This window comes from Protopterus annectens, chromosome 9.part0 (genome assembly GCF_019279795.1).
Source record: "Protopterus annectens isolate FY-2018-M chromosome 9.part0, PAN1.0, whole genome shotgun sequence".
NCBI classification, from domain to species: Eukaryota; Metazoa; Chordata; order Ceratodontiformes; family Protopteridae; genus Protopterus; species Protopterus annectens.
In genome coordinates, this window is record NC_056743.1 from 84,371,888 (window position 1) to 84,386,082 (window position 14,195).

Consider the following 14,195-nt stretch of genomic DNA (forward strand, 5'->3'; position numbering starts at 1 on the left):
TAACTTAAATGAAGGATGGCATCAGATGTGAGGCCAGACAGAAGTAGGAAAGCCAAACTAAGAATGCCGAGGGAGTGGCAGCAGTCAGAACCTAAGATAAATTACCTGGCAGTTAAGGTAGAAAAAAGGATGTCATCTTCAAAACATGTTAAGGGCGAAGGATAAGAGACAGCAGGAAAGGTAAAGGAGCAAAGCAGAAAGAAGGGAATGCTCATGGGACATGAATCGAACTAGAAGACTAGGAGGATCTGAGCTCTGATTAAGGAAATTGATTAAGGTCCCAGAGCAATAAAGGTTTCAGCCACCTGCTTTAGATCTGTACCAGAAAGGAAAAAAAAAACATAGGGATGCAACCCCAGCCAATGCAGAGGATATCATGGACATAACGTCAAGGCACCATAAGCCTACAGTGATCATGGAATTCTGCAGTAAAGGGATGAAAGGGTACGAGCACCAAACTAATGAAATTGGTATGGAATTTTAGAAAGATGTATTACTATCTGTGGGTGAGAGTCAAGGATGAGACAGAAGGCCACAATAAACTGAGGAGTAAACAAGCCATTTGAATGGGTCACCGATACATCACTCTGATGTAGGAACAATGGTGTGAAGTGGATGCAGAAAGGAGGACAATGTGGTCACTTAGATATTCAATGCTAGTCAATAGAAGAAAAGAGGGGACATGCAAAAAGTTTAGTATATGGGATGTGGAGGTGAAACAAAGCTGGTAAAAGGATGATTCTCATACAACTTGACAGGATTAATCTCGTGTATAAAATGCACATTAATATTAGCTTAACAATATAACTGCTTGTATCTAAACAAGTGAAGCAGAAAGAAAACAGTTTTGTGAGAGGGCTAACACTCCCTGCCACCCACACCTCCTTATTTATATGTACTATCCCATAATACCTTATTTACATGTACTACTCCACACCTCCTTATTTACATATACCCCCCCATACCTCTTTATTTACATATACCACCCCATACCTCCTTATTTACATATACCACCCACACCTCCTGATTTATATATACTAACAAGATTGAATGGACTCAAAAAAAAAACAAAATGTACCCTAAAGTTTGTTTTTGTTTTGTTTTTTTCAGGTCTGCTCTTTCTACCTATTAGTTTGGACACAACCCATACTCTTAACACTACAGGCAATTACAGAAAATATTACTTGGACATTAGACACCTGAGAAAGTTAAGGATGCATCTGCAACATATCTGAAGCATCTTATTTGGTACTTATCTTATATGGTCTTAAGAGGAGACCTACAAAAAGTTCAGCAGAAGAAAAATAAAGCTATTGATACTAGTGAAGTCAATATCTGGAAAGGAGTTGGGCAAAGGGATACAAAAGGAAATCAGGATGTTTAGGTAGATGTCATAAAGAAGGAAGAAATGGACACAGACTGATATCAGGAGAGAGAAAGAGCGGCAAGAGAGATCTAGTGAATAATCCAAGATTAGCACCTGGCAGAAATGTGCTGGAATCATCATGGAAGGAAGAAGGTACTAAGGGTAGCAGAATATGTAAAAAAGGACTGTAATGAAAAGTAGAGAGCTGGAGTTACCCTTGGTAAACAGAGTTAACACAAGCCAGAATGCAGGATGGGCAGGACTGGCAGGAAGGCCAAAAGAGTCGTGTTAAATAGCATCAGGACTTTAGGTAAGAAAATGATACGAGTTTCAGAGAGAGATATAAGAGGGGTAATCCTACATACGACACGCAACAGAAACTCAAAAGATGAAAGGGACTGGGAGATTGCTACCCCTGGGTATCAGCTGTACAAACAGGAGAGAAAGGAGAAGATCGCGGGATATGTAGCAATCTGCTATAGACAGAGAATAAACTGTGAGGTATCTGAGGACAGGGGGGCAGAGAACAAAAGAGAGGAAACTTGGAGAGCATCAAAAATAAACTGTGTACCATTCAGACTAAAGGCCAAAGGAGTGACAGATAGTGGCCTGATACAAGACAGAGACAAGGAGGTGGGGGGGGGGGTTGATACATGATACTGACCACCAAGTGAGGAAATACAAACTGAGAAACAGGTAAAGGACTGGATAAGATCCTTCAGTAGAAAAAAAAACGTTATGATAAAATACTTTAATCTTCTCATGAAGACTTGTGCATTTCTGAATCCAAATCAGAGAGACAAAGATGGAGATACTAGATAGAGAAGGATTCCTTGCTACTACATAAAGTTACAAGAAATGGTAAAGTATAGGACAATATATTTAGCAAGAATGAAAGGGTAAAAGTGTCATAGGCCATCAGCTACCATGCAGTGCTCTGCTTTATTGGGTAACAAGAACAGCCCAGCTTGTGAATGTGCAGCCAATACAAAGAAAACCAAGAAACACAAGGCTCATGTAGTGTCTGATTGGTAGTCCCAAGCTAGGTACCTATAGAATACCAATAGTCTCAATAGACCACAAGCAGATGTAATAAAAATTAGGTCCAAGAGTGACAACAAGCAACCAAATAAAACTAAAGGGTGAGGATACAAGAAGACAGACTGTGTTACACTAGGGAAAGGTTCTCAGAATGAAATCAGAGACTGGCGATAAGTACAGACAATATAGAGCCTTTGGATAAAGACCAAGAGTAGCGTAAAAATGGGTCCAACTTCAGGTGCTCATATGACAGTAGCTTGTGACACACTTGCTTGCTGACACTTGATCAAAAAACCAAGTGTTTTAACTCTTGTTAGACTGATCTCCTGCCTGTAAGTAGCCCTTCCAATGCCCAACACTATAAAACCGCATTACCCTACCAGAGCTCTAACACTGAAATCTCCACCCAGTTCCCAACCCAAGTCGTTTCTTCCATACCATAAAATTCTCTAACTAAAAACTCCCCAATTACTCCCTAAACCTTAACCTCCAACTCCCTTTTGCTAAACCTAAATTTTCTGATCACTCCCTAACTGTAAAATTCCTTTCCCATTCCTTAAACCTAAAACACACTCCCTGCCCCTATATCTTCCAGAGCCCTAACTCTTTTCCTAAAATTTCCACCCATTCCCAACCCAAGTCCTCACTTCCTTACCCTAAAACTCAACTCCCCATCCTTAACCATAAAGTCCCTAATTGCTCCCTAAACCTTAAACTCCAATTCCCTTCCCTAAACCTAAATACACTGATCTGTCTCTAACCCTAAAACTCCCCTCTCACTCCTTAAACTTCATTTCACTCCCTAACCCTAAAACTCTCTCCCTGTTTTGTAAAACAAAAAATCATTTCCTAGTACCTAACCCTAAAACTCCCTTCCTGTCTCCTAAAACAAAAACACTCTTCCTGGTCTCTAGCTCTAAAACTCCCTTCCTGCTCTCTGTACCTAAAACTCTCTTCCCACTCCCTAACCATAAAATCCACCTCCTGCTCCCTAACTCTAACCGTAAAAGCCCCCTCCAGCTACCTAACCCTAAAATCCTGCTCCAGCTCCCTAACGCTGTGTGTGTGTGTCTTTCGGCTTTTCCCGGTTAGGGGTCGCCACAGCGGAACTCCAGTCCGCTAATGATTGGTAGTTGATTTTTACATGCCGCATTACCAGCCCTGACGCACAACTTTCAACGAAGGTACACCCATTCATGCATGTCTCCACGCAGAAGACGCTCTAACTGAGAATCGAACCGGACAGCATCTTAATGTGAGGCGACAACGCTACCGCAGCACCACCATGCCAGCTCCCTAATGCTTACTCTAAAATTTCCCTCCTGCTTCCTCTTCACTGCTGTCTGCCACAACTTGTATTCAACTTTGAGCACAAGCAACAGCCTACATGAACTACAAGACACTTGACTCTCTGGCTTTGAGACAATTTTTTTTTGAATGCTTGGGACTTGAACACTTGTAGGCTTTTCACCTGACCTTCCATTTTTGTGACACATTGACATAATCTACAATTATATACACAGCATTGTGTTTATATAATCCCTATTCTACTTATGTTTTTGTCAAATAAAAATAAAACTGATTTTGGATTCTATGCAACACTGCAGAAACACCTTAGCCCTGTGTGACATGACTTCCATGCTGGAAGGTCAAGTTATAATTCTTTGTAAGATAATGTAAATTTACACCAATTTTGTATTTCATTTATTTTATGCAATAAATAAATTCACTAGTAAGATCACTAGGGACAACTTCATATGTCTTTGCTGTGCAACTGCAGTGCAGTTTTGCCACGCTTTTTTTTTTCTGATCTATGCTATATTTACCTATTTATTTAACTCACATTGCATTCATGATCAGCAATTGTAACAGAGCAGTAGTAATGCATAAGTATGAGATACAGGCATTTGCAAAGAAATGCATATTTGTAACTGTCTGTATGCAATGCCTACTCTGATTTATATTAAATTGCTGAATTTTCAATCCTAGCTGTATAGTTTGCCCTCGTATTGTGCATCCTAATTGTTCCTTGAAAACGTGATAACTATTGTTAATGAGAGTCCTTGTTATATTTGGACTTTGCAGCCTGATTCCACAAGCATTTTATTCATACTGCTGTACAGCAATGTGTGCTGAAGAAGTTCTGCAATTTCTAGTTTTCCCAAGCATTATTCAGTGTTGTTGGGCATGGGGTAGGATTAAAACTGAGCAGAATTATCTACTTTGAGTAGATCTCAGAACAATAATTAAAAAGGTCTCTCTCATTCAACAGAAATATGTTCCATGAGGTTGTTAATGCAGACTTACAAACGAAGATGAAAGCCAACTGGAGTGCTATGAATCTGTTGCAAAATAAGTAACATGAAAAATAGGTTATAAATATGTACGACTGGTTTATAGCCATCAACAAGTTTCTCACATTTGGAATTAATAATTAATGTAAACAACTCCACACAGGTAAATGGTACTAATTAAACAAACATCCATCTTTGTATGTGAGCTTGAAGCAGTATAAAATTGCAAGGCACCTAATAAAGCAGTTAATATTCTTTAGCTAAAAATAAATAAAATAATAACTTGCACGTGAAGTTGTTCTTACAGGAAAAAATGGCTGGCAGTCTTCAGCAGGATTTGGGCTATGTATAAGAATTTTGCAGAATGACCACATTTTTGACTTAAATGTCTTTTTTTGTCAAGTTAAATAATGACAGGCATTTGAATTTCAAATTTCATAACCTTCAGAAAAAGTATACTAATGCAAAGCTTGTTATTCTATCAATTTTCTAAGTGTACACAAACAATATTTAAAAATCTGCCCCTCCCCTGTATTGTTTTTGGCTTTTTCCAGAACTCTTGAAATAAAAGGTTGAGAGTATGATACAGGCAGGCCGATGAGATACAGTACTGCTTAAACAGACAGTAGCTTGCTCAGAATTCTGTGTGAATTCATTCTTATCATATTCTACAAACTAAGGTAGAGAGGGAATGATTATCTGCATGGAATATTAGTTCTGTCATTGTTATGTGTATTCTTCAAACTGATTTGTATAAAGTAGAATGCATTTGCTACTGATAAGGAGAAAGGGGCATGCTAATTACTGCTGTTCTGCACTTAACAGCTGTATTTCACAGCCTGATCTGTTCCTTATAGTTCCCCCCACAGACATGCACACTCACATCCACACAGAGTATCATATTTTGATTGTTTTTTACATTTGTGTATACATGCATATAAAGATATGTGTGTACACACACAAACACAAGCATACACACACACGCACACACAAACAACGCACGTTTTAATATATATGTGTGTGTGTGTGTGTGTGTGTGTGTGTGTGTGTGTGTGTGTGTGTGTGCGCGCGCGCGAGTACATCTGGAGCATTGAATATTATTAGTTGAACAATGGGTGGCAGTAGTTGTTTGTAAGAAACACTGACTGTCATACTGACAGTCACCTAGACAAACATCTTCAGACATGTCAACATCTCTACTGTCTGTTACAGAACTATGTGTTTATCTTTGACATAAAAGTTTAGCAAACAGACCTTACACTAAATGACTTTTGAATAACTTTTTTTGTTTTGTGATTCAGCCAAATGCTGTGCATCCAAATTAACCTTATACATGTAACTACAAAAATTAACTTGTGCACGCGCACACACACACTCTCTCTCTCTCAGCATATGAATGAGTGTGTGTGTGTGTGTGTGTGTGTGTGTGCACATATATATTTTTTGCATTCTTTTTTGACCGGTGGCTTCTTTTCTTGGGTAAATCATGGTTTCATTCATACTGACTAGTGCAAATCTGTTTAGGGCATCCAGGAAAATTCTCCTACTCTTTTCAGTAAGTGCTACTGGATCTTTTATAGCTACCTGAGGTACCACCAACTTAGGCAGATGGGACCTTGGTTTAATGTGTCCTCCAAAAGATGGCAGACTCAGAACTGCAGTCATCCGTTTGTGCTGTGATTTAGCACCAGTAATAGAAAAAATGAAACTAAGCACCTGTAGTGCAATTTGAACCCACACCCTTCTCATCTTTAAGCATCAAGGGCAAGTATATAACTTATTGAGCCCCTGATGCCACACACACACACACACACACACACACACACACACACACACACACACACACACACACACACACACATGCTATGTATGTTAGCATATCTATATCTAAGCTGTATGTATGTATGTATGTGTGTGCGTGTGAAAATATATATGTATGTAGAATGACAAAGAAATAAAAATACATGTAGATATATATTGTGTGTGGTATAAATATAAACATAGGGTACAGTTCCATAGTTCCATCTGTCAAACAATTATTTAGTTAACATCTGAATTCACCAGCATATTTGGTCAACTGATGCTTGGTCGAACAGCATGTAGATGCAGCCTTTCATTGTTGGGGTGATTGCCTTTTTGCGCTCATTGTGTGACCATGAAGTTGATATATATATATAAATAAGGGGGTGTAGGTGCAATGCCTCCCATTTGACTTTCAATTATTGATAATACACTATGTGTGTGTGTGTGTGTGTGTGTGTGTGTGCGCACACAGTATGAACGAATATAGCAGTACTCACAGGACATGTCTGCAGTTCCTTTCATAATGTTGAAGGTAGCAAGAACAGTGCCAGTATCATAACCAGAGTAGCTTTCAACACACATCTATAACTTCACAATTCACTAACTTTGTGCATAACGTTTTGCCATACTAGGAATGAGTACAGTGAAGGACTGAAGTCATAGCTGTTTTTGCAGCTGTTTACAACATTATTCTATCAGTAAGGCAACAAAACTCAGACAGTAGTTTTTGCTTTAACTGTTATTTTTTAACCCCAGCTTTAGAATTTCAGAGCAGAGGAGGAACAAAGTGAAACTAAAATGTTACTGTGTAATAAGGCAAGGGAAAACAAGCTACCAAACCAGCTACTTGTGATAGTGTAACAAAACATAACCAATGTAAGACTGTGTAAAACTAATATAACTATGTAATCAGTGAACAGAAACCGAGTCACAAATATGTAATGTAACCAATGTATTGTAAGTTAAGACAACTAAATAAATAGCTCATACTGAACCAGTAAGAAATCTCTTTTGTTAAATTATCCGTCTTTACAGCTGCAGTGGTGCAGAGGTTAACATTGTCACCTACAGCAAGAGGTTCTCCGGTTCGATTCTCAGCTGGAGTGCCTTTTGTGCAGAGTTTGCATGTCCTCCCTGTGGTCGAATGAGTTTTAAAGACATGCAGTAGGGGTGTGTGTGTGTGTGTGTGTGTGTGTGTGTGTGTGTGTGTGTGTGTGTGTGTGTGTGTGTGTGTGTGTGTGTGTGTGTATGCAGATATGCACCTTCTGTGAAGGTTGGGCATTAGTCTGGCAACTCAACACTGTAAAAACTCCACTGCCAATTAATCTGTGGACCGGTGAACCACTGTGGCGACCCCTAACATGAGAATAACAGTGCATGAGTCACATAATTATTGTTTTACTAAAAGAAAGTCAGCAGTCATACAATGATAATGGGTTGAGTTTTCATTAATATCCTTAAATATATAGTGGGTGGGATTCCAAAAAAAATCACACGTGTGTGAAGGCCAAATGGCACAGTTCAAGTAGTTCTGTGCGGCCCAGAACTGGTTAACTGTGTAGTAGGAATGACACTGCATGATGAAGTTGAATAAGCTGGCAATTCACTTGTGAAAATATAAGTAGTCTGCTTACAAGGAGAGCATCAATATAGTGACATGACCACATGCGCCCAGTATCATGCCTGTAGTACAATCACAATGATGCACATTTACACAAGAGCTTGGGTGTTAGCCTAGCTAATGGCTATACAACAAAGTCTCTATTATTTCTGTATTGTAAACGTGAAGGAAATGGGTGCATAGAGCTGTCAGAAATGGGGAAGGGCTTACAGAGTAACATGCGGAAATATAAGGGCAGAGGAAAAGAGCGACATGAGGAACTGTGGGTAGCAAAGATAGTATAGGATCACGACAAGGGAAAATAGATTGAGACAAAAAATGTCAAAGACTAACAGTGGAGGTGTTGCAGAAAACATTTGAATGGTAACATTCCCATTAAGATCACATATGTGTGTACTACTACAATATGTTTTTAAGCAATAGTAGTATGTCTGAAATACCATCCTCCAATCCAACATACTATTTGTCTATATATTCTCTATACAGAGCAACAGTTACAAAAGTAATACAAACATTATTTTATGCAATCATTATCAGAGTAGAGATTGCTCACGCAAATCACACATTTCTGTCACTACTGATAATAAACATACTACCCTGACTTGAGATCATAATTTACTCTACGATCATATATTCTGAGTATAGAGAACTATTCACTGAAGTACTAGCAAATGCATTCTTTTTCAAAGTACTTCTTAGAAGAAGAAATATAAACACTGATCACACAGCTTCCACACTCCTCCATGATTGTCTAACTACATCTGCAACTACACTACAGAGGTCAGCTAAATACAGAGGTGACAGAAACATCACACACACACATATACACACACAGCACTCAGTACCTCTAGTTTTATTTTGATATTTGACTGTGTAACATAGTTGAACTATATAAAACTTGTTCATATACATGTTACATAACTGCACTTTGATACACATCATCAAAATCTCAACAAAGCAGCAGTGCCCAGCAGGTATAGTCAGTACAATGTTAGCCAGACACAGATGGCATAATGGTTAAGGTTTTTGCCTCATGTGCACAAGGTTCAAGGCTCAATCCTGACCTTCAGCCAATGCCTATATGGAGTTTGCATGTTATCCTGTGTCTCTGTGGAGTTAGTCTTACCTATCAATAACATTCTGAATGTTTCAGCTTCAAACTCACCCAAGAATGGAGTTGTGGGTAACAACACAGACTCGAGATTGTGCTATCAGGGGAAGAGTTGTAAAGGCCAAGCACTTTGGGCATCTCTTATGGTGCACAGTATCCTCAAGGTAGGAGAACTCGGATCATAGACTGCACGCCATATCAGGGCTAGCCAGTTGATGGTGTAAAATGTGACTCTAGCTGATTTGGTTATGTTGACTAATGTTTCCAAATGTTCCCAAATGTTCATTGGTATCTGCCAGTGAGAAAGTGGGTTGAGAACCTGACCTACACCAGGGACCCATGCTAATACTGCGTTGGGTCTATGTGCCCCTCTTGGTAGTGTGTGCCAGCCTTAAAGTCCTGCAGTCCTGGATCAGTAAGCTATTAACTAGGTGTCCAGTTGCCTAGCTTGGGTTACTTTTAGAGAGCTTTATTAAGTGAAATGATATGAAGGAGGCTTGACATCCTCTGTATCCTATAGACAAGATGGAAAGGCAGTGCATCAAAGTCACCTGGCTTGGGATTCACAGTGTACTACTCAGGAAAAAGGGCAGACTAGAAATGGTGTGGAACTGGAGTGAGAAAGAGGCTTCACAAGACAGTGAGGGATGTCATTAGAATTAGTGACAGAATCATGGCATTCTGATTCCAGTGTAAGGGAAAGGGCAGTGCTTATAATTTCAGCCTATGCAAGGGGAAAAAGTGTGTTCAAGCAACATTTGCAGGCTCTACTAGAAAGAGTAGGACAAAGTGAGATGGGTTTGATAATGGGGGACCTGAATGCACACATCTGGATAGGCAGAACAGGATATGAGGACTGCCTGGGACCACATGGGTTGTGCAAAAGAAATAAAGTAGGTAACGCCACTCTAGATTTCTTTCTGGAAAAAGGCATGATGGTGGCCACCACATGGTGCAAGGGAAGCAGTCACAAGATCACATATAAGAGTTGCCAACATGGAACTTGGATAGACTTCCTGTTAGTAAGGAAAGGGTACTGCGGTCGAATGAGAGACTGCAAAGTCATTCCCATTAAAACAATAAGCCCATAGCGTAAACCACTGGTTGCCTCAATCAGCTGCAAACAGTGGTCAGAGAAGGCATTAAGGTCAACAGAGACCAGGGTGAAGAACTGGAGGTTGAGTAAAAGAACAAGAGCTCAAGGAAATACTCAGGGCACTTCAGGAAGAATAGGAAATGGGTGGAGCTGAAGAAGAATGGCAGCACCTCAAAACAGCACGTGCGAGAACTACACGACAAATATGTGGCTGAGCCAGGTATGGAAATAAGGTGCATAAGGAAAGCTGGTGGTGGCATGTAAAAGCCTAGGATGGTATCAAAAGAAAGGAGGAGAGAGCGGGAAAAAAATGGGAGATAGAAAAGATAGACCAGGCTAAGAAGCAATACTGGTTAGTTAACCAAGAGGCTAAAAGAGCAGTTGTGACAGCAAAGAAGAAAGCATACGAGACACTTTACGAACTTCTGGAAAGTAACTCAATAGGTTGCACAAAGAAACTATCAGGTTGTAAGGCAAAGACAAAAAGATAAAGACGATAGTCACGAGACACCCTTCATATGTGTATGCGATCAACAACCTGATCTTCAGTCCACTGGACATAAAACCAAGTTGGAAGGTGTACTTCCAGCAGCTTCAGAAAGAAGAAAACTCCACAGAAGCTGTACTGTCCCACACACAGCTTACAATAAAAGAGAAAGAGGAACCCACCCTAGAAGAAGTAAGAACAGCACTAAGGAAAATGAAGTCAGAGAAAGCAGCAGGCTCAGATGAAGTCAAGGCAGCTATGGTCAAGATGCTGGGTGAGTTAGGGAAGAAATGTCTCCTTAGTGTACTCATAGCAGTATGGAGAGAAACGCATATCCCAAATGACTGGAGAATAAGTATGCTTACTGCCAGTGTACAAGAACAAAGAGAACACAGAAGCATACAGTCAATACAGGCAAATGATCATGCAGTTTTAGATGCATACCAATATGTACCTCTAAGAAGACACATATAAAAGCTAGTGCCACCCTTTGGAACCATTTAAATTTGTATCAATCAAGCCAATCATCAAGCCTTAATAGTACCCATAGTAGTAGTACTCTGCTTGACATGTAGTGGTAACTTATTCCATAGGTTGTGAAAAATGTTGAAATAGGAACCTATCCCTCTTGAGAATCTTGTTTATTTGTTAATGTAGATTTAAGACCCTAGTACGGGTATGTGGAGAACTACTGGTTTTGCAAAAAATAGGAAGTCAAATAGTATATCCCTTTTACAGCTTGATTTTGGCAGGTCATCTTGGAGCAGCTGGTCCTTGGCTTAAGTATAAGGCGATTCATGCTAGTCACACTTGTCTTTTTTTTTTTTAATAGTGAAGATGATTTCACTGCTATTAATTAGTATTCATTATCATTAGATAAGTGGAGTAGTACAGTCAGGTTCTCATTTAGTGAGCTAAAGTGTAATACCATGTATTTTGGCAAACAAAAATTAAGGAGACCTATTATATTGTCCACATTTGATTTATTTGAAGTTAGTGAATATAAGGATCTTGGTAAACTGATTGATTCCTCTTTTTACTTTGAAAATCATGTGAGAGACAACTGTAATAGGGCCTTAAGACGGATGGGTTTGATTCTCAAAACCTTTACAAGAGAGGTTATGATCCTAGCAAGTTTATTTAAGGTATACATGAGATTAATTTTGGAATTCAATATAGCTTAATTGTATAGTATCAATACACTGTAAACTTATAAAAACAATACCTGATATTAAGCAGTTAAACTATAAGGATAAATGGGTTTCAGCAGGTCTTTATACCTTTCTTGAATATATCAGAAGTGCAGATAGCCTAGTAAAATGTTAGAAGTCTTTACATGATTAGGCTGAGGTTTGGTGTTTGATCCAACAATTAGTTGTAGTGTTCCTTGAAAGACTTGAGGCTTATACACTTTACCTAATGTATGAACTTAAGGCCTTTGATGTCCTTGGTTATTAATATTTGTAACCTTTGCAGCTGAACAAGATGCTTCGATTTGTATATAATTAAAGTGCATCAGTCATGGCCTCAAGCATCTTTGTTTTACAATGAATTTCATTTCCAGTTATGTTCCTCATGTTAATGCTGCAAGTGATTTTGCAAAAGATGAAGATTATAGCGTGCCTTTTAGTTTCACTGTTTGCTTATTTGTTTCTTTATGGTATCATGGTAGGTTTTGGATGATGATTTACATAAACTGCAATGCATCATGTAAATAACTTGCATCTTTAGATTCAAGAAACAGCAAAACAATGGAACTTAAAATAATTAAAAGACTGTGTAAAATATAAAAATATTTATTTGGAAAGCTTTTGAGATCACTTTTTATCAATACTTATAACAACTACAATAAATCTAACTACTTCTTGTATACCACAGTAAAATCAACTAACATCAGTTAATTCACAGCCTAATCAAACAATAATATATTTAAATGTCTATTAAACAATTAAAGACCTCTTCTTCAGAACATGTTTAATACTAACAGTGTCATTCAGTCCTGGGTACATATCAGCCCTAAAACAATTAATCCATTTGTATTCAGTGCATTCAGTGTTTAAAACTCTATCACTTCCCCTACTACTTTGTTATAACATTAATCACTCTAAAAGAGAACGTATAACTAACATCAGTATTTATAATATGTTTTGCCAATGCATTACTTTAAATCTTCCTACTTATATCAAATAAATGCTATGATATCTGTTCTTTTTAACATCTGATTGGTCTTTCCTACATAAAAACAGGTACACATTTGACAAGTAGCTAAATAAATCACATTTTTTGGTTTTGCAATATTTTTTATATTTTACACAGTCTTTAATTATTTCAAGTTCCATTGTTTTGCTTTTTCTTGGATTTGATTTGGAACACTTGCTTTTAGGGACTAGTTTGTCCATTTGTATTACAATAGATTCTTACTTTATTTGTTTACTTATTATTTGTTTATTTTACATTTGTTTACCAGGAAAGTCTGACTGGACAGGGTTTCCTGTTTTCAGCAGAGGCCCCAGGACAAAACTTACATATAATATGATAATCCATGAAACATATGTTTGTCTTTGCGGCTTTTCCCGGTTAGGGGTCGCCACAGCGGAACTCTGGTCCGCTAATGATTGGCAGTTGATTTTTATGGTGCCGAGTTGCCAGCCCGATGCCCAACCTTCAGCAAAGGCACGCCCATTCACGCATGTCTTTCAGAGGCAACTCGACCACGGGAAGGACATGCAGATTCCACACAGAAAGCACTCCAGCCGAGAATCGAACAGGAGAACCTCTTGCTGTGAGGCAACAATGCTACCGCTGTACCACCGTGGGTTATACAATCCATGAAACATATAATAATACAAAATGTCAGTTATGTTATTTATTCTTTGTGATGTCAATACTACACAATATTTGTTATTTCTCAAGGTAAGGTGCTACAGCTGTGATAGCTGTTATCCTGTCTTTCTGGGAAGTGAAAAACCTCTTCTGATAGCCATAGCATGAAAATATTGTTGTCTATACATTAATTTAAGCATTGAGAGGCATTGTGGATTCAGTCCTTCATGATATCAATAAAGAGATTTTCATGCCCAAGAAAAAATTTTGAGGTCAGTCTTTAATAACGAAATAAAATGCAAAAACAGCACAGTTTTTGCATCAAAAAATACATAATTTGACCTTAAATATGATAAGAAGTTATGTCCAACTAAAAGGATTTGTTACTTACATTTGCCACATAATGAGACCTATATACTTTGGAGGGGAGGGGGTTGTGTCTAGTGATGTACCTGATAAGGAATACATTAGTAGGATACTTCTTTGGATCTTGAAGATTTCCTTTGGAAATTAATTGGGTTTTATAGAAGGATTTTCTGACTATTGTGGAAAA